Source organism: Bombyx mori, chromosome 17, assembly GCF_030269925.1.
Source record: "Bombyx mori chromosome 17, ASM3026992v2".
NCBI classification, from domain to species: Eukaryota; Metazoa; Arthropoda; class Insecta; order Lepidoptera; family Bombycidae; genus Bombyx; species Bombyx mori.
In genome coordinates, this window is record NC_085123.1 from 11,167,550 (window position 1) to 11,193,144 (window position 25,595).

The 25,595-nt window shown below is 37.7% G+C and overlaps 2 long non-coding RNA genes across 3 annotated transcripts in view; one reads left to right on the plus strand and one right to left on the minus strand.

Moving 5' to 3' along the window:
• Window positions 1-6,771: 6,771 nt before the first annotated feature.
• LOC134200464 (uncharacterized) overlaps window positions 6,772-25,595 on the minus strand; it is a 36,459-nt gene continuing 17,635 nt past the window's right edge. The window contains exon 3 of the long non-coding RNA XR_009975407.1: window positions 6,772-7,255. This is a non-coding gene — a long non-coding RNA (uncharacterized LOC134200464). The remainder of the gene's footprint in view (window positions 7,256-25,595) is intronic.
• Window positions 9,120-12,684, plus strand: LOC101745157 (uncharacterized). Of its 2 annotated transcripts, XR_009975404.1 has the most exons (3): window positions 11,043-11,341; window positions 12,200-12,477; window positions 12,559-12,684. It is a non-coding gene; the product is annotated as an uncharacterized LOC101745157 (long non-coding RNA). The 2 variants fall into 2 exon arrangements; XR_002431512.3 differs by lacking the exon at window positions 12,559-12,684 and having other exon boundaries at window positions 9,120-11,341; window positions 12,200-12,500.

Genomic DNA, 25,595 nt, shown 5'->3' on the forward strand with positions numbered 1-25,595 from the left:
GCTCCGGCCCGGTCCGAGGTAGGGCGCCGGTTGTGAGCGGCAGGAGTTTTTAGTGAGGTTCAACTCCCACATACCACCTGCCGCGCGGGTGGGGATCCGGCGATTTTCTCCTGTGGAAAAAAATAATAATCTCATTCTCTCGCCGGCTGAATCCTATACATTTATGTGTTTGTGTCTCTATGGAGACTTATTTTTTCGTTTCATCGAGTTTGAAATCACAACGATTCTAAAGAAGTTTCACTTCAAAAAGTGTAAGATTCATTGTTACTCTCAAGATAACAAAGCGGTTTTTAAAACTGAACTTTTCAAATTGAAGAAAGCATTAAATTTTTCTTCGTTTGGTTATTTAGGTCAATACCGTTACGTAGTCAACAAAGTAATATAATATTTTGAGCGTAAAATCGAGCCATTTCCTTGGAAGTGGCAGCGGGAACTTTACGGCCATTTCAGTGTAACTCATTTTGGGCGGTATAAACTATGTAAGTAAATGGATGAAAAGATGAAAAATAATTAATTATAATTGATGACCTTTATTTATGGAAACATGGAAATTATTCCTTAGGAACTTGTCTCAGTATCAAATATTTGACATTCCAAATTATTTTAGCATTTTTTTATTGTCTTGATGAGGTGAACGAGTTCATGGTCCACCCAATGATAAGTGTTTAGTGGTGGTCTGACTTTTTATTTTATAGTGTAGTCTGTCAGTCTCACCAGTGAAACCAGGACGTATTATTGCTTCGCATAAAAAATTGGCAGGGCGGTACTATAAAATAGACAAAAGGTTTCTATAAATATCAGATTCGCGGTCGCTGAGAACACTTTTAATCCCGAACACCGAGAAAGGGGTAACAATATGAAACTAATTACGTCATTGAACTAATAACAGCTATTCAAAAAACTGCTGTAATTTAGCTTTGAACGGCGTTATGTTAAATTAAATTATATATATCTTTAAATTCTTGTATATAACTATATGTATATATAATCTGAATCTCGGAAACGGCTCCAACGATTTTCATAAAATTTAGCATACAGGGTATTTTGGGGGCCGTGAACCGATCTAGCTACGCTTTATTTTCAGAAAATATTGTTTTATTCGTGTTTTCAATAATCAACTTTATCTATAATAAACTTTTTTTATTGAAAGAAAATAACAAATAATATAAATATAATATAATATAAATATGTAATTCGTATTTAAATATAATTTCTAAAATTTTTATTATTTTATTGCTTAGATGAGTGTACGATCTCACAGCCCACCTGGTGTTAAGTGGTTACTGGAGCCCATAGACATCTACGACGTAAATGCGCCACCCACCTTGAGATATAAGTTCTAAAGTCTCAGTATAGTTACAACGGCTACCCCACCCTTCAAACCGAAACGCATTAGTGCTTCACGGCAGAAATAGGCGGGGTGGTAGTACCTACCCGTGCGGACTCACAAGAGGTCTTACCACCAGTAAAAAACACAATTTATAAAAAAAAAAAACCAAGCAAATCTCGGTCATCCTCTAGTGTTGAATTAATGTGAGTGACTCGGAACGATATCCAATTGCTTAATTGAGTCGACTATTATCAAAGCCGGCAATGTGACTTTTGGACAATTATTGGTAAATCAGAAAAACGAATTATTGACTTTGTATTCCATTGGCAGTCACAAAACTCTTCTGAACGACATCTTAGATAAATAACAGTTTAAGTTAATACTTTATTTAATGCAAGTTTTGAACCGTATTCTTTGAAGGTGACGATTATATTCAAATCAATCTGTATTGACATATCAATAATTTTTTTTTGTCCAAATGCACAGATTGCCACCTTTGATAATAGACGACTCAATTGTTTCATTTTTCAACGAAAGTGCTAATGTAGGTACACAGGCAGCGTAGTATACGTTGTAGACTGTAGCCATTTCGTTTATTGTGTCCATTCTAGGCCTTCGCTAGGCGAGCTGCAATGCTCATTATTGAGAACGAGAGCGCGTTTTTCTTGTTAGTTCTATTAATAAAATGGAACTACAGCTTTTTATTATTATTATTTTTATTGCTTAGATGGGTGGACGAGCTCACAGCCCACCTGGTGTTAAGCGGTTACTGGAGCCCATAGACATCTACGACGTAAATGCGCCACCCACCTTGAGATATAAGTTCTAAGGTCTCAAGTATAGTTACAACGGCTGCCCCACCCTTCAAACCGAAACGGATTACTGCTTCACGGCAGAAATAGGCAGGCTGGTGGTACCTACCCGTGCAGACCCACAAGAGGTCCTACCACCAGTAATTACGCAAATTATAATTTTGCGGATTTGATTTATAGAAAGATATTATATAGAAATCGATGAACATTTTTTTCGAGTCTCGTGACAATAACATCGGTCAATGACCTAAATTATATTCATATTTTAAAAATTATAAGGCGCTAGGTAAGTTTGGAACTTAAACGATTACACGCCTCATAAAACGAAAGTAAAACTGAACTAAATCTTAAACTGCGTTGTCCCAAGGGTCGGTTTCGACGCTTTGAGTTTCTAGTGAACATTTTTAGTGGCCGCAATGAGAGCCCCGGACTGCCATGGGTAATTCCATTATAATTTTGCTTTACTTATCATTAAAACAGCGGTCGTTATGGAGGATCCAAGTTTAATTGTGAGCAATTATGACCACTAAAAGTAGATAAAGAGGTCGTTAACTGTCTGTGAAATTTACTTAGGCTTTGTTCACTCTAACCAATTCATGGAATAATTTCAAAGTGGCGCTTAGAATATTATTAGTTTTAACTCGCAGTCAGCGACAGCGCTAATTATTTTTTTGACCTGTATCTTTGGGTATCTGCTCCTATTTGATGATTGGCCCTCATATTACACGTGTTCGTGCTGTAGGATGGTTTTGTGAGTGTCGAACTCATGAAAGAAATGCAAGCCGTCCCTCTTCGAAGTTAAGCACCCGATCTAAGCTCTCTAAGCTCAGACAGTACTCCGAAACGGCAACTAGTATGGAATTCTATTCTCGACTGAGTGTTTATCTAGCCGTTTTTTGGATAAAGACATCGAATTGCAGAATTGTCGATAAAATATTTGCAATATATTAGCTGAGCTGGCAGACTTCGTAGTGCCTCAATCGATAAATAAAAGACCTAAACTTTTGTATAAAATAAACTTAAAACAAACAAAAGAAATTCGTCCGACGGGGGACACATCAAACAAAATTGAACATTGGAAAACAAAATTGTTATTTTTATTTAATTCCGAGCATTTTCATGTTTATCTACCTTTTAAACCTTCTCTGGACTTCTTTCTACAAATACTACAAGACCAAAATTAGCCAAATCGGTCCAGCTTTTCTCGAGTTTTAGCGAGACTAAAGAACAGCAATTCATTTTTATATGTATAGATAGATAGACAAGATATTCTCGAATATTGAATATAAAGATCAAGCATAACGACAATTTCGAATATCCGAAGTTGTCACCCGTATCCGGAAGCGTTAGCAATTGACATCACGTGTAGGAAATTGACTAAGTTCTCCACTCACCTGTCGAATACTGAGCCTACTTATTTAATTTCCCGTCTCAAACGGAGGAGTACGTAATAGGAGGATTTGCCGCATAATTTGGATTGAATCCTTGAGTTCTTGATTACGCCGAACAAGCGAATACAAAGAGATTCGATTTGCTGAGTTACCCGGCTCGTTTGTGCGTGAATAGTTTACGACCCACCTTAATTATTGAAATTAAGTCACGCTATTGTTTATGAAGTCGTTTGGGCGACGAATTAAGTGGAATTGACTTTTGTTTTACGGATATGAGACTTGGGCAAATAATGTGATTGTAGAAATAGGTATTATTACGAGGGAAGTAGTTGGTCTGTATTTTTGTATCGTAGGGTTTTTTAATTCGGATAAAGTCTGAAGTTTGAAGAAGAAGAAAGTTTCTAGCTGAAAACTTATGCATAGTTTTTTTATTAAAATGAATAAAACTGTTTTTGACGTCGTAGTCGAATCGTCGAAGACCTACAACGAACGCCTACAAGGTTGGTAGTCGGGGCGTGTCAGAGTCGAACCGACTAAAATTCACCGTCGCAAAACACTCACCGTCTGTGCTTTGGAATTTGGATGTGACAGAATTCACCCGTGGCGCGTTTTGCACGAAGCGATATCATAACACGTCGAATGGGTGTTTGTCAGCTTCATGATCAATGGGTCTCTCCGTCGGCGGATTATTCGAAGTCTGCCTTTTTTTCGGTTCGGAGTAGTGCCTCACACGAGATCCCCGCGTCTGAAAACGGTAAAGGCTTCGGCCAAAGATGCAAAGGGCAATCCACTAAACGCCTTCTCTGCATTCAACCGACGCCCGATCCCCGCCTGTTACAGAACCCGGGCAAGGGACTTCGCGATCACTATAACCAGATACGCAGTTGAGTGCTCGGCCGTATCCAAATCGCAACCATCAATGGCTTTGGGCTCAGTTCCGATGTCAATACGTTCCATGGGTTGGCTGAAGAATCAGCCAGAAAGAACGAATGGGGTCGTTGTACCCTCTTGCGTGACAGAAGCTCCATGCCGTCAGCCAAATGCTTGGACGATTCTACCAGTATTGGTCGCCGAGATTGGGCGTTATGTGCTTCGTTTATGCTCCCTCTTTTGAACCTGGATCTTGATCCAAGTTGGCATCCCCACCAACACGCATGTCGTCACAATTCTCTTATTGAACAGTCGATTTTTCAATCGCCAAATGAGATTACATGTTAAGTAAATAGTGCCTAGACAACATGAGAGCCCGGGTGATGGAAGGCCGGCTATCCTCGAACCACGCTGGTTCTGACCCAGCGGGGTATTTCGTAGGATAACTCATTCAAACCGGCGCCATCTAGGCGGGCTTCGGACAGCCTTCCGACCGAGAGGGCTGGTGGTCGTGGCGCCGACGATCGCTGGCCCGGCGTCCCGAGGGGGTGGGTGATGGGAGAGATGTGCTCCGTATTAAACGCTTCACTCTCCCCCCTTTGCTTTTTCATGAGTTCTGTCTCATGCGAGGCTCGGACGTGGGTTGTTGAGCGACAGGAGGTTTTAGTCGGTTCGACTCCGACATAACCCGCCCGCCATCCCCAGTGGAGGGTGGGAGTCCGGCGATTTCCACCAGACCAAAAAAAAAAAAGACAATATGAGAGTGAAACAATTAAAATTTGAATCATACATCGGTTACATTTAATTTGTTTTTGATAATTCAATTTTTAATACTATGCTAATCGAAAAATTTGCTCAAAAAATTTAAAGGGAATATTTAATTGAACGACATTAATAAATATTATCGTTCATTAAAGATATGGTTCTAGTAAAATTTTGTTTTCGAAAAGTTTCGTAGCTGAGTCGTTTAACAAAATCCGAACTACCATTTGTGCTCCGACTTAAAAAGCTTATTTCAACAAAATGGATTGCTTGAATTGTTAAACAGCCTCGTTAACGAGTTGACAGGTAACTCGGCCATTTCTGCTAACTACAGGTTTAATATAGCTACTTCAGGTACAATATAGCTGAAATAAATAAAAATATACATAGGCATGTACTATATACACATAGGTAGTTATTTTCAATATTTGTACTAGGATGTTGGTTGGACTTCGACGCCTATAACGCGTTTGTTTGGCGTTTCCAATTTCGGAGAACTTTACGTATGGCCTATAAAGTCTGGTCAAGCAGGTTTGACCATATTTTGCGTTCATCGGCATAGGGCGTCTTAAGGGCACGCACGCTAAGGTCTCACCCCCTGCCTGTTTCTTTCGTGAAGTAGTAACGCGTATCAGTTTCAAGGGTAGAGCAGTCATTGGAACATAAAAACTAATACTTAGAAATCATGTCTCAATGTGTGTGAGGCCATTTGCGTTGTTGATGTCTATGGGGTTTTTTTTTTTCGGGTCGGAGGTTGAATGTCCTATGAGGTCCCCCCACCTAGGGGGTTGACAAACTGCAGATGTTGAGAGCAGAATGCGGGCCCAAGGATGTTTTAGGGTCCTACCGCACTAAACGACTCCCCTGCACTCTTACACCCGACGTTCGATCTCGTTCCGGGGTCAGAACCAGGTCAGAGTAGGGGGGCTCCCGCGGTCAACACTACAACCAGACTCAAAGCGCCACCCTGAGGACGCCCGATCGACGGGTCGTCGAGGCGATAGTCAACGTCCAATGACGCCGGTCCCGCGGTAAGGCGGTCCTACCAGGCCGCCCGGGCGATACCGCTGGTGTTCCGGGATACCCCGCTGGATCAGAACCAGCCTGCCGGGTCGGAATGCGATACACCGCCGACCAGGTTGTTGTATATGGGCTTCGTTAACCTCTTAACTTTAGAGCTCGTCCAATCCACGTCCAAAAAATCCATCCAGAGATCCTAAATATTAAAATTTTGTATTATTGTATAAATCGTATCGTACTATCGACAAATTGTAATTTAGAAATATAATAAATTAATTCGCGGCTTGGCTTGTCGTTTCGGAATGCCGTGAGCTGCGACCTGGAAACTTTAAATGAGCATTGTTTAACATGCTTTAATTAATTTTGGGGTTAAACTCTACCTGGCGAAGTCAATCCGTCGCGCACTGTTTAAATAAAATAATTTTTTTTACTAAAATATAATACGTGGTACAAAATACTCCAAAGCTTTATTTATCATAATATAGTCGCTCAATATTCTGGTATTTGAAGAGCTACCCTTCTCATGTCATACTCATTATAATATTGTTGTTACGAACTGGGGCTTAGGATAAATGAAAAGTCTAACTAATTAAAATTCAATTTAATTGTTACGACAATTGACGTAGACTATTATAATTGACTTTTTCGTTTTCTTGAGATGATGTTTGTTCGTCGCTTCGCTTCGAATACAGCAGTCTTCATGTTGTCTATATCATACTTTTAAAGTCGTTTCAACTATGTCTACAATGTTCCCGAAAATTCAAAAGATGTTGCAGTTATTTTGATAACCGGTTTTGCTATTTATCGACAAATGACGTTACTCGTACGGGCATAACATTGCTATTCTGTTCTATAAAAGCGTATTTTGTTAGTTTTTTTAAACTATTATTTATTTTTTATTTTTTAGCTGACTTTCAATTTTTTCAATATTTTTTTTCAGTTTTTTTTATATGTTGATTTGTCATCGGTCCTTAATAAGTATACCAAATTTCGAGCTAATCCGATGTATTGAAGGGGTTCAAAATCATGTTCAAAGATTCCGTTACCATCATACATACATTCGTCTGAAACTAATAAAAGCGTATTAAAAAAAAGATTCGTTATTGTAGAGAAACCTAATTCCTAATTAGGAAAAGACGCCTGTGGCCGGATTTACTGCCATGCACATAATATTACTACAAAGTGTAATATAGGATAATTGATTTTTCATAAGTATTAAATAAAAAAACCTAAGAAAAATAATAGATTTCGATGAATTTCTTTCGAGTTCTTGCCTTTGTGCATATATCTCATGAATTAAAACCATGCGAAAATAATCCTGTAAGGGATAAAGCCTGTTTTGTGTTTTTTCTACAATGCTACAATATATGGATGGTATAATTTTCTGTATAACGAGGGTAATGTTATGTGAGTTTTAAGCGTAATGCGACCATAAAACATGATAATGCTGTCTTTGTTGTGGCTTTTAAGTCGCGTAAAGACTTTTGTCTGCCTTAAATTGTATACATTTTTTGCTTTTATCCGCCCAATGTACTGATTTATTATATTACATATGATCTATAGCGCTAGTGTTGTACATTGAACGGCTTAATGATTAATCTTAAAGTACTTGTAAATTTTAGGTATTCGTTAAATAAATTTAGCCTTACGAGTACAATTATTGTATGTACTAACAATTTTAAATAATGAGTTGGACTTTTGATAACTACTTTTAATAAATGTATCTTTTTTATTTGATTGGCTTTGTTAATTTTAAGTATATTTCAATGATACTATGTACACATATGGACTTATTGTTATCTGAAGTAAAATAAATCATTCATATATTCATTTTGCAAGTAATGATAATTCAATGTCAGTCAAAATTTTCTTGTTGTTACTTGTTGTATCTGTTAAAAATATATTATAAATAGTAGATGAAGAGACACTGTTACACATATAGAGTCGCCCTATTCTTAAACATTTTATCTACGGTGCGATACCTACATACGATAATGTATGCAGCAAAAAAAAAATGCTAGGGTTTATTGCGTTGAACATCAATATGGTATATGGAGCTGTTTGTATCCGAGATGTATCGCTCGTTAGCGCTGGAACCTCGCCGAAATGATTTATTGCACCTAAAAACAGAATTATAGAAACTGGATCGAGTATTTTTTCGTCAACATAAACATGTGCTCTGAAAATTAAATCGATATTGTATCGATTAAATAAATTTGTCCATGAAAGATTCCCAGTATTCTATTTATTAGCTAATATAATTAAATAGCATGCTATTTAATGTGGTATGCTATTTAATGTGCCAAATGTTAAAACCATGTAGGTATGCTATTTACGGAATACGAGCTATATCGTGTCCCGACTTACCAATAAGATATCCACAAAGACTACGCAGCAGAATGTCAATTTTTTTTTTTATTTTATTAAAACCAATTTTATTAAGTTATAATAATATAGTTTATTTTGGAACATGTTCAATTTATTACGGAATCGTTTTGTCATTATTTCAATTATTTTTAGTCTAAATTTAGCCTATGTTTCTTCTTTTTCTCCAACTTATCCCACTAGGTGGGGTCAGCATAGCGATTTTGTCCATTCTCTTCTATCAGCCGACATCTCAACACTCGCTCTTCTCTTTCTCATATCGTCACTCACACACTCCATTCATGTCTTCTTCGGTCGACCTCTTCCCCCTCTAACTTGCACTACCATTTCCATACATCTCCTAGTCACATGCAAAGTTGAGTCTATGCAAATACAAACATTTCCAAGCCTTACACAACACTATCCCACCACTAACTAGTCGAACAATAGTTAATCGAATAATAAATATATACACATTTGATATACACATAAAAATTTTTACTGTGTCAGTTCTAGCGATTCATTTTCCATGTACATTTTTTCGTCAGCAGTACATCAACCGCATGGACACTAAACGTTTTTTTCTTTCGTTAAAACACTGAGTTGTTACGTGATAAATATATTTGAGTCGCAACAGATAGCATTACGGCTTTATTCACTAGAATTCTATAATGAATACTTAATATTCTATTTTCGATTTAAAAAAAAAAAATGTTTGTCCTTTATTCGTTCCTAAGTAATTGATTTCATTGTGATCAATCAGGATTTGGTATAATGAATGAATGAATGAATGATTTATTTTATTTCAGACAACAATAAGTCCATATGTGTACATAGTATCATTGAAATATACTTAACATTAACAAAACCAATCAAATAAAAAATATACATTTATTAAAAGTAGCTATCAGTGGAATACATTTCAAATATTCCATTCCACTGATACCTACTTCGAACCAACCATTATTATTACTAATATTATTTAGTCCGCAAGTGAACCATGGTACAATGGTTCAAGTACCGACAGTCATAACGGTCTGTTAATGCCTTCAGGATGCTGTTAGGGCTGACCCGGACCCGGCCAATCAGGGATGTGCATCTTTTCCGCATGGTCGTAAAGAAACAGTCGACTCGTGCCTCGGCGAACATTCCCGACGCGCTACAGAACCGAGTATAATGATGTTGACACTACAGAGAAGATTTCTGTCATAGTACCATTAACTTACAACAGGTGGCGCGCGGGTGATTGTTAATTAATTGATGTTATCGCACAATTGACAATCGTTAGAGTGTAATTGGTATTATGTCCCAACTTTTTGTAAATCTAATGCTTGCACGTGTTTTTTTGATTATATTTAATAGATTGGACCTGATGATGCAGTATAACAAGGCGATAGATATCGGATGTTACCACTCCAGGACGTTGGAAATCTACGTGGAGGCTTTTGAGATCAGCTGTGAGGGCGTCATGGGTACAAAAAGATATGCAGTGAGACAGAGGCGGAGTGGGAATACACAATTTACTGCAAGTGTACGACATTATCTTTATTTATTTATTTATTTCAGTACAGTTACAACGGCTGCCCCACGCTTTAAGCCGAAACGCATTACTGCTTCACGGAAGAAGCAGGCAGGGTGGTGATACCTACCCGTGCGGACTCATAAGAGGTCCTACTTTCTTAGTAGTATGGAGGCATTCGAAGTATTTGTGGCTTGGCAGAGGCTTGTGTATGACAGGGACAAAGGTTAGCGTCGTGAAACTGGAAAGCTTTACTTTTTTATCCAGACTGAATTAACGAAGGCAGAGAAAATCTCATCAGAGAAAAATATGTAGCGTGCAACATTCGGTTGCACTCGGGCGTCATCGGTCGCGATCGGAGTTCCCGAACGCGCAGGTGTCCCGTGACGTCACACTGCGAGATTCGCGCGCGTCGATTTAAGTTGATTTTAAAACGTATTATAATTTTTAGTTTTAATTGGTGTCTTGTAGTGCCTAGCGACTTGTTTACTCTTTTTACTTTACAATAGAACATTGTACACATATTACATTATGTATATTGTTTAATTGGTGTGTTTGACTTTTATGTGTTCGGAGCATAGTATCCCGAGAATACAAATAACAAACCACAAATACGATAAAACATGCAGTCGATTTTTTATGTTATCTAACTGTTAATTTCTGTTCAAATGAAAATAAATAATGGCGCAGATATCGAAGTAAATTTAAATTATGAAAATTTATTGTAATCTACTTTTGTGATAAATCGCAATTTGTAATGAAATCTTCAGTTATCTGTAATTGTATAGACATACCCCTTCGAGAAATAACACCGAATTAGTTGAATAAGTAAAAGATAATCCCTAAACTAGATTTATCAAAGCCGATTCGTAATTTGCTCTGCGATAAAACAATTCTCGCAAAAGATTTTTACATGAAAAAATTCGTTCTTCAGTGGAATTGCGTAAAATGTTTTTCTTTTTAGACAAAGCCTAATTGAATTAAAAAGTAAGATGTCACTGTCAGTTTGTTTCGGTAATGCGGTAACCCCAGTGAAATTATTTCGTCTTCAGTTCAGTTTAATAATTTGAGGCTTTTTCCGTAAAAATGGAAATTACGCGGTCGTCGAGACACACGAGGAATTTGATCGATAGCGTGTTTGGTAATTTGGTGCTCATATTGTGATGAATCAATCATTATTTCATCACAATATGATGAAATAATGCTAATGTTTCTGGAAAAAAATATACATATATATACACACAAAAATATACATATACAAATACATATATGCGTAAGTTTGGTTTATCACTCTTCTAGAGAAGTTAAGCGGCGTTTATAATATCGAGGGGTAAAAGGCTATTTGATTTAAGCGATATTTTTGCAACTTTATAAAAGAGCTATTTAAATTTTAAAATTTGGAAAAAATGTCATAAAAAAAAAATCTTCTTCAGCTATTCTGAATGAATTGAAGTTTAATTAAAAACATCAAACTGTTGATGCTAATACCGCTATAAAACGCACCTATAATTACAAAAATAAAAGTCACGTATTAAACGATTTTTTCGTTTGAACTAAATAGCTTTTCACCTCTCGATATGAGAAGTTTGTAAAAAGTACTCATAATTATTTCCTTCTTGGTCTTGGCCTTCTTGGAGTCCTTGGCCTTTTGAAGCTGTAATTTTTATATGTAATTAATTTTTTGAAGTCAATTATTTATAATTTTAATTAATAATGTCCCTGGTGTACTCTTATGAAGCAGTGTGACAATACTAGTGTATATTCACGAATGACTTCGAATGAAGGATTAACAGCGTGTAATAAAAATTACAGCACAAAAATTGAAATTTTTATAATTACTATAGAATTGAGACATAGACTTCGAGTCTCAAGGTGGGTGGCGGCATACACAGTATGATGTCCATGGGCTACTGAACACTATAGAGTGTGAGACGTGAGCTCCTTCACCTCTCTATGCAATAAAAACAATCTTTTCGTAAAAATCGTTGCTTAGATATCAGTTTATAAGAACCAATTATGACTTCGAAATGTGTATGCTAGATTGATTTCGAAAAATTAATTAATATGTATCCGACCTTCAGGGGCTATATTTTTCACGATTTATTATTTAAGTTTGCATTGTTTATTTCAGGTCTAAGTTCTATTACTGATTTTGCCTAAAACAAACATTGTTTAACTAATTAACAGTAGGTACATGAAACAATAAATAATGGATAACCCTTTTACAATACGAACTTTGTGAATAGCAGCAGATTTGAATAGAACAGCGAACTTGAATCTAAACGGAATACACAAAATCCACTCGTTACATTTTAATAAACTAAGGAGCTCACAGAATTAGCACAACGGCATTGTGGTTGCCGTGAGAATTATTGTTATTTATGCTTGTTTGCTGGGAGCGTGTAAAACGTAAATTAAAAGATTGAAATTGGCCCTAGTTTTTTTATTCGAAATTAGGTTTAAGTTTAACTAAAGTTGTTCGTTTTTCAGATTAAAGAAAAGTTAGAAACTGTTTTACTTTTGTATAACGCGCACAATTTGCCATCATGGAAAGTTTATGAGGTGATAGTTTAATGGTTTCATGATTGTGACTGCATAAATTCCACAATTCCTAAACGAAGCCTTTTATTTTATGATGATATGAATTTTACCTCGTGGTAGATCAGGTGATGAATGGAAAATTCATCATGGCTATTACGAGTCTGATTCAGGGGGTATTCCGGGGATATGAATCGGCGTCACCGACTATGCGGGCTTCAGACAGCCAACTTTTTTTTATATTGCCCTTGTAGGCAGATGAGCATACGGCTCACCTGATGGTGAGTGGTTACCGTCGCCTATGGACTTCAGCAATGACAGGGGCAGAGCCAAGCCGCTGCCTACCAGCCAAGCCGTTGTCTACCAGTCAAGCCGCTGCCTACCAGCCAAGCCGCTGCCTACCTAATAGCCTAATAGCCTATACCTAACTAGAAAAACCCGGTGGCCGTGGCGATGACGCCGGTTTGGCGTTGAGTATGGTCAGGGTGGCGACACGTCATACGCTCTGCGGGAAACGCGTCACCTAGCCCCCAGTATATATCGGACGAGTTTTGTACCATCCGACTCAGGTTATCGAATGACAGGATATTTTAGTCGTTTCAATTTCGAAATGCTGCACCTACCGTGTAACGAGAAATCAATCGATTTCCTACTAATTAAATGAAAAAAATGTATGTGAAAAGCGATTTTACATTTCATATCTTGATTGTAGTTTGATGTACTTTCATATCTTAGCTTCTTGATCGAACTTATGTCTGATACAATGAATCGAGTTTTTTTGATAATAAAATGAAGATCCAACATGGCATTTCAAAAGATTATACTATCAAGTTTTGTTGGTAAAACATGGAGGCGAATATGGTGGTCATAATAACAATCATTTCTTTATCAACGTAGCACAAATATTCTTGCTTGAAGGTGTTCGAGGTATTTAAGTAGGTATTTTTTGCTTCAGTGCAGTCTCCCTTGAACGAGTGATTGAAGTTTCAATTGTTTTGTGAATCGACTATTCAACCATTCAATCTGAATAGTCGGGTTACGTCGGGCAAAAATAGGCAGTTACCTCTTACCTATACTGACTCACAATATGCGTTACGCTGATGACTTTTACTTTGAAGTATATAATATGTTTATGTGGCATTCAATAACTAATCTTAATATGGATATTTCAGAATTGAATATTTTAACAAACTGGTTTGTGTGACAAACGCATTGGTGTGATTTACGTTTGCAATATCAAAACACGTAAGAAGTGTTATAAAAATAAAAATAAGTATATAAAGAACCGGGGACAAATTACGCACGGTCATCCGACTCCAATTTAGTATTCCCTGTGCTATGTCTACCTGAGGCTGACTTACATACTTATATACGTTTAAATACATACATATATAGATAATAAGCTCCCAGACAAAGAGTAAACAAATCTGACCATCAAACGAATGTTTGCCCGAGGTGGGAGTCGAACCCACGACCCTTGCCACAACACTCAGAGGCGCTAACTGTTGCATCACCGACGCAGTCAAGTGTTTTAATACAGTAATGCGGAGTTTACATTACGAAATTAGTGTCATGCATGTTGAACTCAGTTTCACGAAAGCAGTTTCGATATATGCGAAAGTAATTTCGTTAAAAAATTAGTGTCGCGAAATCCACAGTATCGTAGTAGCCATCGCGCCTTCAGCATCAAAGCTATAATTTGCTATATTCAATGTAGCTAAAGAAATGCTTATATACTATATGTAAGAAATGCTTATGTATAATGCTTATATTATTATATTTTATGGTAGGCTGCGGCTTGGCTCTGCCCCTGGCATTGCTGACGTCCATGAGCGACGGTGACGACTTACCATCAGGTGGGCCGTATGCTCGTCTGCCTACAAGGGCAAAAAAAAAACCTATAAACTTAAAAAAAGACTATCAAGAAAAAAAAAAGTTGGTAGATTCGACGATGGTCAACAAGAAGGCATTTAGGTGCAATGAAGTTAGTCTCTGAATTAGCAGATGAAGATCCTGAGAGTTATAAAAACTATTTTCGAATGAGTGAAGATAATTTTGATTTTTTACTGTAGGTGTTTCGGGTCCCAGACACCCTTGTCGCAGATATTCATTAATAAGATCTATATTTTTTTCTGTACTCCATCATTGGTTTGCCATTTTCAACGCTTGAAGCGCGTCCGAACTAACAATACACACGTCCGCACAGCGCAGGCCCTTTCGCGACATTAGTTTCACGTCGCGTCTACACTATGAAATTAGTTGCATGACACTAATTTCACCAAAAAATCGCGCAGGGCACGTAACTAATTTGCATGCATGAAATTAATGCATGCATATTAAATTACACGTGAAACTGTTGGTAAAACTAATGTCACGAAATTAATTTCACGCCACTAATTTCGTAATGTAAATTCGGCTTAAACTGCATTATAAATATTGGTATTCATAAGCTGAACGATATTTATAATTGATGTGGTTAAAATTTAGGGTATCATATTGGATGGTTAAATTTTGTGACCTAATGGGTTGTTCATACAAGTTACGTAGCGAGATAAGGGTTTGAAGGCAGATTAATTACGAGTGTCGCTCTTACGCCGGTCAGTTTGATGATTAACATAAAGATTCTGTTGATAACTTATACCCCATCCATTATACGTACAGCCCTTAATTTAAGATTAAATCTTAAACTAAACAGCGGGCATTATATTGTTTCTAATCGTTTGGATACTTAGTTTTAGAAGTATTGATTTTATAAAAATAAGAATATAAAATAAAATAAGACAGACCTAAAAGTCTTAGTTACCAGGTCACAAATTCCCTTAAAAAAGATTACGTCACAAAAAACATAATTCAGTCAGTCTTGTTTAAATATTGTTTGATTTCACGTATTAGTCGTTCAAAATTAAAACAACAATTTAAATGCGACGATTATGTACGTAGTTCATCGTGATTTTAACAGTCAACAGTATTGAATCAATTTTATGCGCAATCGTTTTCACAGTAATTTATTCACGGCACGTGAAGAATGGCATTTCAAGCGGGCTTTTCCCTCAGTTTTTTTTTTTAAAATAGAACGCATTGTAGTTTATTTATTATCATCATAAGTTATTCAAAGTTTTTCGGTCAGGCAAAAGGAGGTTAAAGTTATTACCTACCTGATTGTGAGAGGGAATCGTCGTTAATAGTAAGGTTATTACAGCCAAGTCGCCACCTATTCTTAGAACAGAAATACTGCGCATGGAATATCTAGTCTCAAGATGGATGGTGTCATTGAGGATATTACGTCATTCGGCTCCTCCAGTGATAAGTCAAAACGAGATGGGTCACGAGCTCAGAATGAATACTAAAGTCTTGAAAATTGATTTTACACATATTTTATTTTATTAATGCACAAAGTATGAAGGCACGAAGTATAAAGCCATAATCTTTTGCACGAATCTTTTGCATAAAATTCGCAAAGTCATTTTTGCGTTTCGCTTAAGATCGAATTCATTTCAATATTATGTCTAATTGAAAATTATCTAAAGCTACAAAGTCGTGGTTATAAAGCTTTTATGTTTGTTTTTAGCAACTTAAAGTTTTGTTATGATGCATGTCTGTCAAAGATATAAATTTTCGAGAAACAAGAAGTTTCCGTTATAGCTTTTTTAAAGTTCATAATATATTTGCTATATTATTAGAATGAAATATATTTAGATAATTAAACAAAATAGTATTCGTTTCACAATTTCAATGTCTTACGAAAAGGTGGGAAAGATTTTTTTTCAGGTTTCCGTATTAATTAATTAACTTTGTATAATATATCATTACTGTTTGATATTTTTTTTAGCTTAAATTTTAATCCAGTTTGCGTTTTTTTGGGGCAAAAATTCCAGCCATTCTGAACAATAACTGCATTTTTAAATTCAAAACGTCAGTCAGTGAAAAATCAAACGGCATTTATGAGATTTGCATCCGAAATCACGTAGGTACGTAATACGTTTTGTGCATTGAAAAGTAAAACCTTTTAGGTATGAAAGCGTTGAATTTTAATTTTGCAAATAAGGTAGGTATATTTTTAAAAGTAGTAGCTACATTAAAACTATGATAAATATCTTACTTATGTCTGAGGCAAATTACTCTTACGTTCCGGCTACAAGGGTGGGACAGCCGTTCTCCAAAACCATTGATACTTCGACCTCATGTCTTGAGGTCTCGAGGTCGACCTGTGTGATTAGTGCGAGATTTTTAACATTATCATTTTTCCCCTACCTATGCTGATAGCCTTGAGAGACTATTTCAGCTTCGCTCTAACGTTTGTAGGTGAGCTCACGGGGCTCAAACCGGAGTGTTGCTAACACTGACCCTAGCAAGAGCAGTGCTTCGCAGAATCTACCACCGGATCGGAAACGCGACCCACTGAGAAGATCCGGCGAGAAACTCAGTGGGCTAACATTCTCGATAGCGTAAAAGCTAACTCATGGAACGTTTGCCTACGTTTGCTGCTAGGGGCGCCGTTCCGTAGGTACCGCTAAATGATATTTGTTCGATATTCACCATCGTGATAGACGAATGTGTTATCGTCGAAACAACCTTTATAATAATCTAGTCAGAAAAGCTGAAACCTTGACATATTTGGCGATTCCCTTCCAATATTCAGGAACAAAATTATAAAAAGTTGTTGTTGAACCTCAGCCTCAGCCTTGATCTGAGTACTCGGGTGTCCTTGTTGTCTTTCTTTTGTTTTTAATTTTTTATTATTATTATTAGTATTGTTAAATCTCTGCTGATATATTAATGTAAATTAAATATAATGATTGCCTCTAATTAGAGTTGCAGTTATCAATTTCTCTATACATGTCAATCTTATTTTATGTCTTACTGTAAACCCTGTTGGTAATCCTTAAATAAATAAATAAAAATACCTTCGAATTTTCTTATTTCACATTCGAGTGTGGATGTTTTGTGAAGGGCGGCCGTCGCTATCCGGTCGCAACCCTTGGCTCTTTGTTTGCGGTCGCACCGCGCTCGGGGCTTAGAATCAATATTTGTCTCGAAGCTTTCAGTGTCCTTCGTGAAGTTTTACATTAGCGATGTTGAAACTACCTCAATTATATACGGTTTTTGACTTCTAAGGATTTCTTTGGGTGAGATGGGTTTGTGTTAGGAAATATCTTACTGGTCCTTGGCTCTGATTGGCTGACGGAGTCCAGAGATACCACAATGTGAATACTGTTTTGTCGAATTGAGACGTATTTTATTGATAGAGATACGTACCGGTAGAGGCGACATTGATTTCTCTAATTTATTACGCTACTTTGTGCAAGTTGGAACATGCTTAATGTGAGGTAAGATCTTATTGAAAAAAAGGTGTCAGTAATGAAAGAAAAAAAATGTCGGTAAAGATGTATTAATATTCACGTGAATAGGTTCGGAATCTGGCTCAAAATAATAATAATAATAAAGAAATAACATTTGTTTTGTAGTTATTAAAAACTGCTTTTATTTTATCTTCGGATTATTTTCTTTTTGCTATCAGTGGCAGCGCGGTAAGTGGTTACAGTCGTTTTATTTGTCAATGCTGATTAGTATCACTGACATTTTCAATGTATCAAATAACCAAGCCGCTGTCTACCGAAAAAAAACTCCATACGAACCTGATTTCAAGAAGGACGTAGCATAGCGCTTCCTGAACACTGACAAAGGGATCTAGCTCATTTCTAAGTCGGGTGACGCGTTGCAAAAGTGATTGAAACGTATTATGGCTACAGGTAGTAGATATTAATTCTGTTCTGTTCCCAAGGGAAGGTGATCCTATTATTTTTTTTTTGTTGCTTTGATGGATGGACGAGCTCACAGCCCACCTGGTGTTAAGTGGTTACTGGAGCCCATAAACATCTACAACGTAAATGCGCCACCCACCTCGAGATATAAGTTCTAAGATCTCAGTATAGTTACAACGGCTACCCTACCCTTCGAACCGAAACGCATTACTGCTTCACGGTGGAAATAGGCGGGGTGGTGGTACCTACCCGTGCGGACTCCCAAGAGGTCCTACCACCAGTACTCTAAAAACGAGATGACGGTTTCATCACAAATAAAACCTCTAAGAACTTTTTATGTAACATACGATACAAAACTGAAAGATATAACACGAAACATATTACAGTTTTTTAATTGCAAATAGTAATTACAAATTTAGAATCACCGTCACTCATGGCCTAGCCTTATAAAATACATAAAACAGTATCTACTGGATATCGACTGTACCGCCGTTCGTAATATCGATTGTAAGACATGGTGGAGGCCGTCTATCGTGAGCTCTAAGCCATTAGCTGTTATAAGACCGCTTTGGACCGCGGAGTGTTTCGTTTCGGAAAATAAGACTTAGCTGGGATTCTGCGCCATTTTTATTAATTTTATTTTATTTAATTCAAGGGTTGGTATAACATACTACAATATATGCTTAATATATGCTTGAGAATTAGACCTTAGGTTTAAAGGTGGGGCGCGATAACGACATTGTGAAATGTATGGGCTCCGGAAAACACCAGCCGGGCCGTGAGCTTGGTCATTTCATGTTCATGTTTACTACGAAATACATAAATAAAGCCTTTTCTTGTCTATTAAACTGTAAAAAATAAAATGACGCAAAAAAAGTTTTTTTTTTAAATAATCTAAACAACATTCAGAAAAACACTAACACAAAACAAAACAATACACACATAATACTCATAGCAATGTAATTGAAAATGTGACTTAAACCTTTTGTTTCCGATACTGTTTTAGATAAGCATCATTTGTAAAGAGGGTAGCAAACTTTCTATTTACCTGTTGAACGAGCTCGCCTGTACAATCACCCTGTGTGTTCAACTCCTAACAAAGAGGCTGCTAACGAAATTGCACGCTTTGTTCCGATAATGTGGAAAATAAGCATTTACGGAAAGGTAATTTCGTGGAGCTTTGATTGTAGCTCAATACGGCGGTATCGACGTGTTTAAACCAATTGTAATTGATGTTTCGTGGTTGTATAATATGTATAATAGGAATACTTGCTTTCAAAAGAATCATTATTGAAGTCAAACTTCCTAGCACGCTTGACTTGTGGAGTAAGTTGGTGAATGCGTGACGACAGCGTTACGAAAAATGTGATCGGGCGAGGCAAACAAAAATTGAGAGGGTGTTATAAGTTAGTAAAGATCGAAAGAGAGAGAGAGAGAGAGGTGCGAGCGCATATTTTATTTCTCTGCTTCTCTCATAGCCAGTTGTGTTTCATATATCTAAGACACAGGGCAGGCCTATGTATACATTTAGTTGAAGCTATTAGATCAGTAATGTGGTCTAAAGCACACTCATCTTTTTTAGCCATAACTTTATAAAACGTCGTGCCCGTAAAACATAATCACGACACGTAAAGTAATGTAACATGTAAAGTGTTTTTACGAAGCCTCCCCTTAGACAGCCTATACAGACATCTACATTGAGTTATTAGAATTTTGCTAGTTCAGTAAAGCCTGTATTTCGCACTAGTTTCTCGTATCTAATTTGTTAATTCCACAAACCGTTTATAGTTGCTTGTAAGCCCGGAGCGATCCTTTGCGGTTTCGTTACATCGTAACTTTTGGTTCTATCTATGCCAGATGTTGCCATGCACCTTATTTTAATAACAATGTTGCCAGTTATAGCTTTAAATTGGCACTCAAGAACAACGGTGGCGGTTGATTTACTGCCTCAACACCGGTCTTTTTGGACATAAATAGCTTTAAATTGTTTTTTTTCTGTTCTTATATTTAAGTTACGTTGGGTATTTCAATTTTAATGCCATTTGTGTTTATTTCGCTACAAACTTTGGCGTTGTGTAATCCAATTATTGTAATCTACAAAAAAATGAAATAATGCAGTAAATTGATTGAATTTATATAAGATACTTAGTACAGATAGTTAAGTCATTTAAAAAAAAACATTTTATGTAGCTAAATAAATTAAACAACTTTTTTCAAAATTACTATTAAATTTAATTTTCGACTTACTAGTTTTATAAAAATGAGAAAGTAAATGCATTATTTAGCTCTTCCTGAAAAGGGTAGCTAAATAGCAGTGGAGCTGAAAAAAACGGAACAATTTTCATATTATTTTTTCGAGGGTAAAATGAACAGAAGTCAGGGTTATTTAACCAATTAGTTTAGAGGAAATAAAATAGAACTCATTGTTTTTTTCTTTTTTTTTTATCCTATCTATGCTGCTAGCCTTGAGAGGCTATTTCAGCTTCACCCTAACGTGTAGGTGAGCTCACGGGACTCAAACCGGAGTGTTGCTAACACTGGTCCTAGCAAGAGCAGTGCTTCGCAGAATCTACCACCGGATCGGAAACGCGACCCACTGAGAAGATCCGGCGAGAAACTCAGTGGGTTGACTCATTGTTGGTGTGCTTTGACATATTTCATGGAAAATCCCGTAGAGGATTTTAATACGAATTGATACAGAAAAAAGTACTATACTATTACATAAAAGTAAAATTGTTCAAAAGATGTGTTCAATTCTACTCGTTTCGACCCATTAAGTACGAGAGTTTGAATCACCAACGAACTTTGAACTGAGGGTTTCGAGGGTTTCCTTTTAGTATAAATTTTACTTGGAAACTTTCTTCTCGGGTAATCGCAATTCCGTGCCGGCCGCACCCTTGGCAACGTCGTTCCGGATTAAGTATTCAAAAGGTACCTTATGCCATATGCTTTTTACAATACGAAATTTATAGTTTACGATTCGGAATTGACGATAGTGTGCCGTAGACTTTTGTAGGCAGCGGCTTGGCTCTGCCCCTGGCATTGCTGAAGTCCATGGGCAACGGTAACCACTCACCATCAGGTGGGCCGTATGCTCGTCTGCCTACAATTTCAATTAAAAAAAAAAACCACGTGACTCATGTATTATATATTATTACTAGCAGACCAGGCCACACGTTGCTGTAGCTAAGATTTTTGTTTCTAAATAACACGTGGCCGGCTATGCCAATACCAAAAATTAACTAAGTAAGAACAATTGGATTTCACTGTATTGCGTTTACTACGAAATAAATTTCACTTATACTTTAGCCTCAGCAACAAGTGGTGTTTATATCATTAAATTGCAGCTTAGGTGAAAGGTTGGTATTTTTAACACAGCGCCATCACACATGAGATATTAATATCTGACAGTATTACAATTGTTTGTATAAAATAAAACTGATTTAAAGCGCCATCTGTTTTAAGACTTATTAAACTTACAGTTAATAACAATAATCAACATAAGAAATCATTTTATTGTTAATTAATAAATATTGCGAACATTAATCGAAATAAAAACCATCCTATAGCCTAAATTGGAACAAAACACAATTAAAAAAAAAGTTAAAATCGTCTCAGTAGTTTAGGTGTCCATCACGGACAAACAACGTGACACGTTCACGTGACACGTAGTCGTCGTGGCCTAAAGGATAAGACGTCCGGTGTATTCGTATGTAGCGATGCACCGGTGTTCGAATCCCGCAGGCGGGTACCAATTTTTGTAATGAAATACGTACTCAACAAATGTTCACGATTGACTTCCACGGTGAAGGAATAACATCGTGTAATAAAGGTCAAAACCGCAAAATTGTAATTAGCGTAATCACTGGTGGTAGGACCTCTTGGGAGTCCGCACGGTTAGGTACCACCATCCCGCCTATTTCCGCCGTGAAGCAGTAATGCGTTTCAGTTCGAAGGGTGGGGTAGCCGTTGTAACTATACTGAGACCGAAGAACTTATATCTCGAGGTGGGTGGCGCATTTATGTTGTAGATGTCTATGGGCTCCAGTAACCACTTAACACCAGGTGGGCTGTGAGCTAGTCCACCCATCTAAGCAATAAAAAAAATAAAAAACACGTAATTTGTATATATTAAGATACGGAGCATATTGTAAGTTCTACCTTATTTATTCAGTCGTCCAGTAAACGCAGTATCAATAGCACGTCTAGTCATTGATCTATCCCTCTTTAGTAACAATTAGATTACGAGTTGCCAGAATTGGTACCCATAACATGGCCACGTCTGGCACAATAAAAAAATATTCACGCAAGCCAATGTTTTGTTTGTATAGATGTAGAAATTGTGTGATATTTTATTATTATTAATCGGATTATCGAATCGGAAAAGTAGTTTTAATTGTGGACATGATTCGTGAATATCTAAGATAATTTATATCTTTTTTATGGATAACGTAGGTACTACTACATGATACAATTTAAAATTTGCACAAAGTTATAGATGCCGATAATTTTTTATCGAAAGAATTCATTTAGTATCGTCAGATATTAATTACGTTTTAAATTAAGTGAAAAACAGAGTGGGTTTCCGAGGGTCAAAGGGACATACGAATTTAAGGACGGAACTGAGGAAACTCGGCGTCCTCCCAAATTACCTTGATCGTTAATCACGGCTGGACGCTGTCGGCTTCTTTGTAAACACAACTACGCTAATATATTCCTTTGAGGAAATCACGGGACTTTCCTCTCGACGTTCCATTGCCGTGAATTTCGTTAAACAAAAGAATGTCCATTACAGGCTACTTTCGGCTCGTAAATGTGTAACACTGCTTAAAGAATGAGGGCCAGCTACGAAAACAAAATACGGAACAAAAGAGGCTAACTTTTTGCTTGTCTTACTTTGTTTTAATCAATTGATAATTTTGGTTTTCGTGTGAAACAAACAGGGTTTCCATTCGAAGTTTTGTAACACATTCTTTTTTTTTTATAACAGAATGACCTCGAGTTTAGATTCACGTTGTTACGTTATGTTAAGTTATGTGTTACGTATCTTATATGTACATAATAAATTAATTGTATGTAATCTTTCTCGTTATATATTAAAATAGTCGGAATAATATCACTTTTGTATTGTTAGAAACGTTTTCATAAAAATAATGTAACTTTTGCTATCTTATTTAAACTATTATATTTCTGTACATTGGCACAAATGTTTTCCATTTTATCACGGAGTTTGAGTTACATCTGCTATTTAGATTATATCCAGTGCTGTTTTTAGCTATATCCTATCGAGTGTGTATTGTGAGTTTCATAATGAACATAAATATCGAATAAAGATTTTGTTTTAAATTTTGCATCGCCAATAGAAGTCGTCGTAGCCTGAAGGATAAGACGTCCGGTGCATTCCTGTCTAGCGATGCACCGGTGTTCAAATCCCGCACGCGTGTACCAATTTTTCAAATGAAATACGTACTTAACAAATGTTCACGATTGACTTCCACGGTGAAGAAATAACATTGTGTAACAAAAATCAAACCCGAAAAATTATAATTTGCGTAATTACTGGTGGTAGTACTTTTTTTTTTTTTTTTTTATGATTGAGAGTTTACTGGTGGCCCGAAGGCCTTTCCAGTTTCACCAGGACAGGTGGGCGAGCAAAGGCTCAGCCAAGAGGGGTGGGATTTGCTAACAACTGCCCGTGCGCCTCCGAAGGAGACCTAACAACTCAAGAGCAATTGTTTCGCGAATGAATCTACTACCGGATCGGAATCGCGACCCGCTGAGAAGATCCGGCGAGAAACTCAGCGGGCTGATGCATGGGTTAGGTTGCACGTCGACCTCTTTGTCGAGTTCGACGAGTACGGTTACCGGGGTCCCTAAGCCTGCCCCTAGTATTAGAGCTGAAGGCATCTAATGCAAAGGTTATTGGATCTGATGGATCCGTAAGGACGTGTCTAGGGCGTCGACGGTGACTGGCTCCTGCATGATCAGGATTCGGGGAGTAGTCAGCGGCGGCAACGATAAGGCGATTATCATGACGCATAGCCTTATCGAAGTATCGTTCCGACGCTGACTTCATGTATTTCCGAATTGATTCGAGGCCCAGGTCGTCGTGTAGGTCAACGTTCCTCACGAACCACGGAGCCCCGACAGCTAACCTGCAAAAGCGGGATTGTAGGGATTGGAGGGTGTCTATGTGTGTGCGGGCCGCGTGAGCGAACACCACACTCGCGTAAGTCATGACGGGCCTTATGCAAGTTTTGTAAAGTGTCACCTTGTTCCGAAGGGACATTTTACTCCGCTTACAGATCATGGGGTAGAGTCTACCGAGAATAAACGCGGCACGGTCACGGACTGTTTTTATATGCGGGCGGAATGTCATCGATGCATCCAGGGTAACGCCCAGGTACTTGACCTTCCTGGCCCAGGGTATGGGTTGTCTAAAGAGAGTAATCGGGGGTGTGAGATTCCTCCTCCTAATCCGGGAGGAAATCCATGTGGAGCTTCCCCTCTGAAATAGCACCGCAGTACTTTTCGCTGGGTTGATGTCTATGCGCCATTTTCGGAACCACTGTCCTAGGGCTAGGGCTGCGCTCTGAAGCTTCTTCGCGATTAGGGACTTATTTCTACTAGAATAGTAAACAGTCGTGTCGTCGGCGAATAAAGCTAAATGGGTCGGCGGCGACCGGGGAATATCGTTGACGAATAAGCTAAATAGGAGGGGTGAGAGGACAGAGCCTTGCGGGACTCCAGCTGTGAGAGGTCGTGGGGAGGAGCGGGTTCCCTCGACTCGATATCGAAAAGAGCGGTTCGACAAGAAGTCCCGTATGATGAGCACGAGACTATCCGGCACGCCCATGTTGAATAGTTTGAAAATCAAACCATTGTGCCAGACTTTGTCGAACGCTTTTGCGACGTCGAAGAAGAGAGCTCCCGTGTATAACGGTTTTGGTCGATTAAGCCCCACAAGAATGTGCTCCGTGAGGCGGTGCACCTGTTGAACGCATGAGTGATTTGTACGGAATCCGAATTGTTCATCGATGAGAATGCCCTTGGATGAGACGAAGTCTCTGAGGCGTTTGTAGAGCAGACGCTCATACAGTTTGCCTAGAGACATGAGGAGGCTAATCGGGCGGTAGCTCGTCGGATGATTTTTTGGTTTACCGGGTTTATGTATGCCGATAACGTCCGCTTCTTTCCACACCGCGGGAAAGATACAGTTCGCCATAG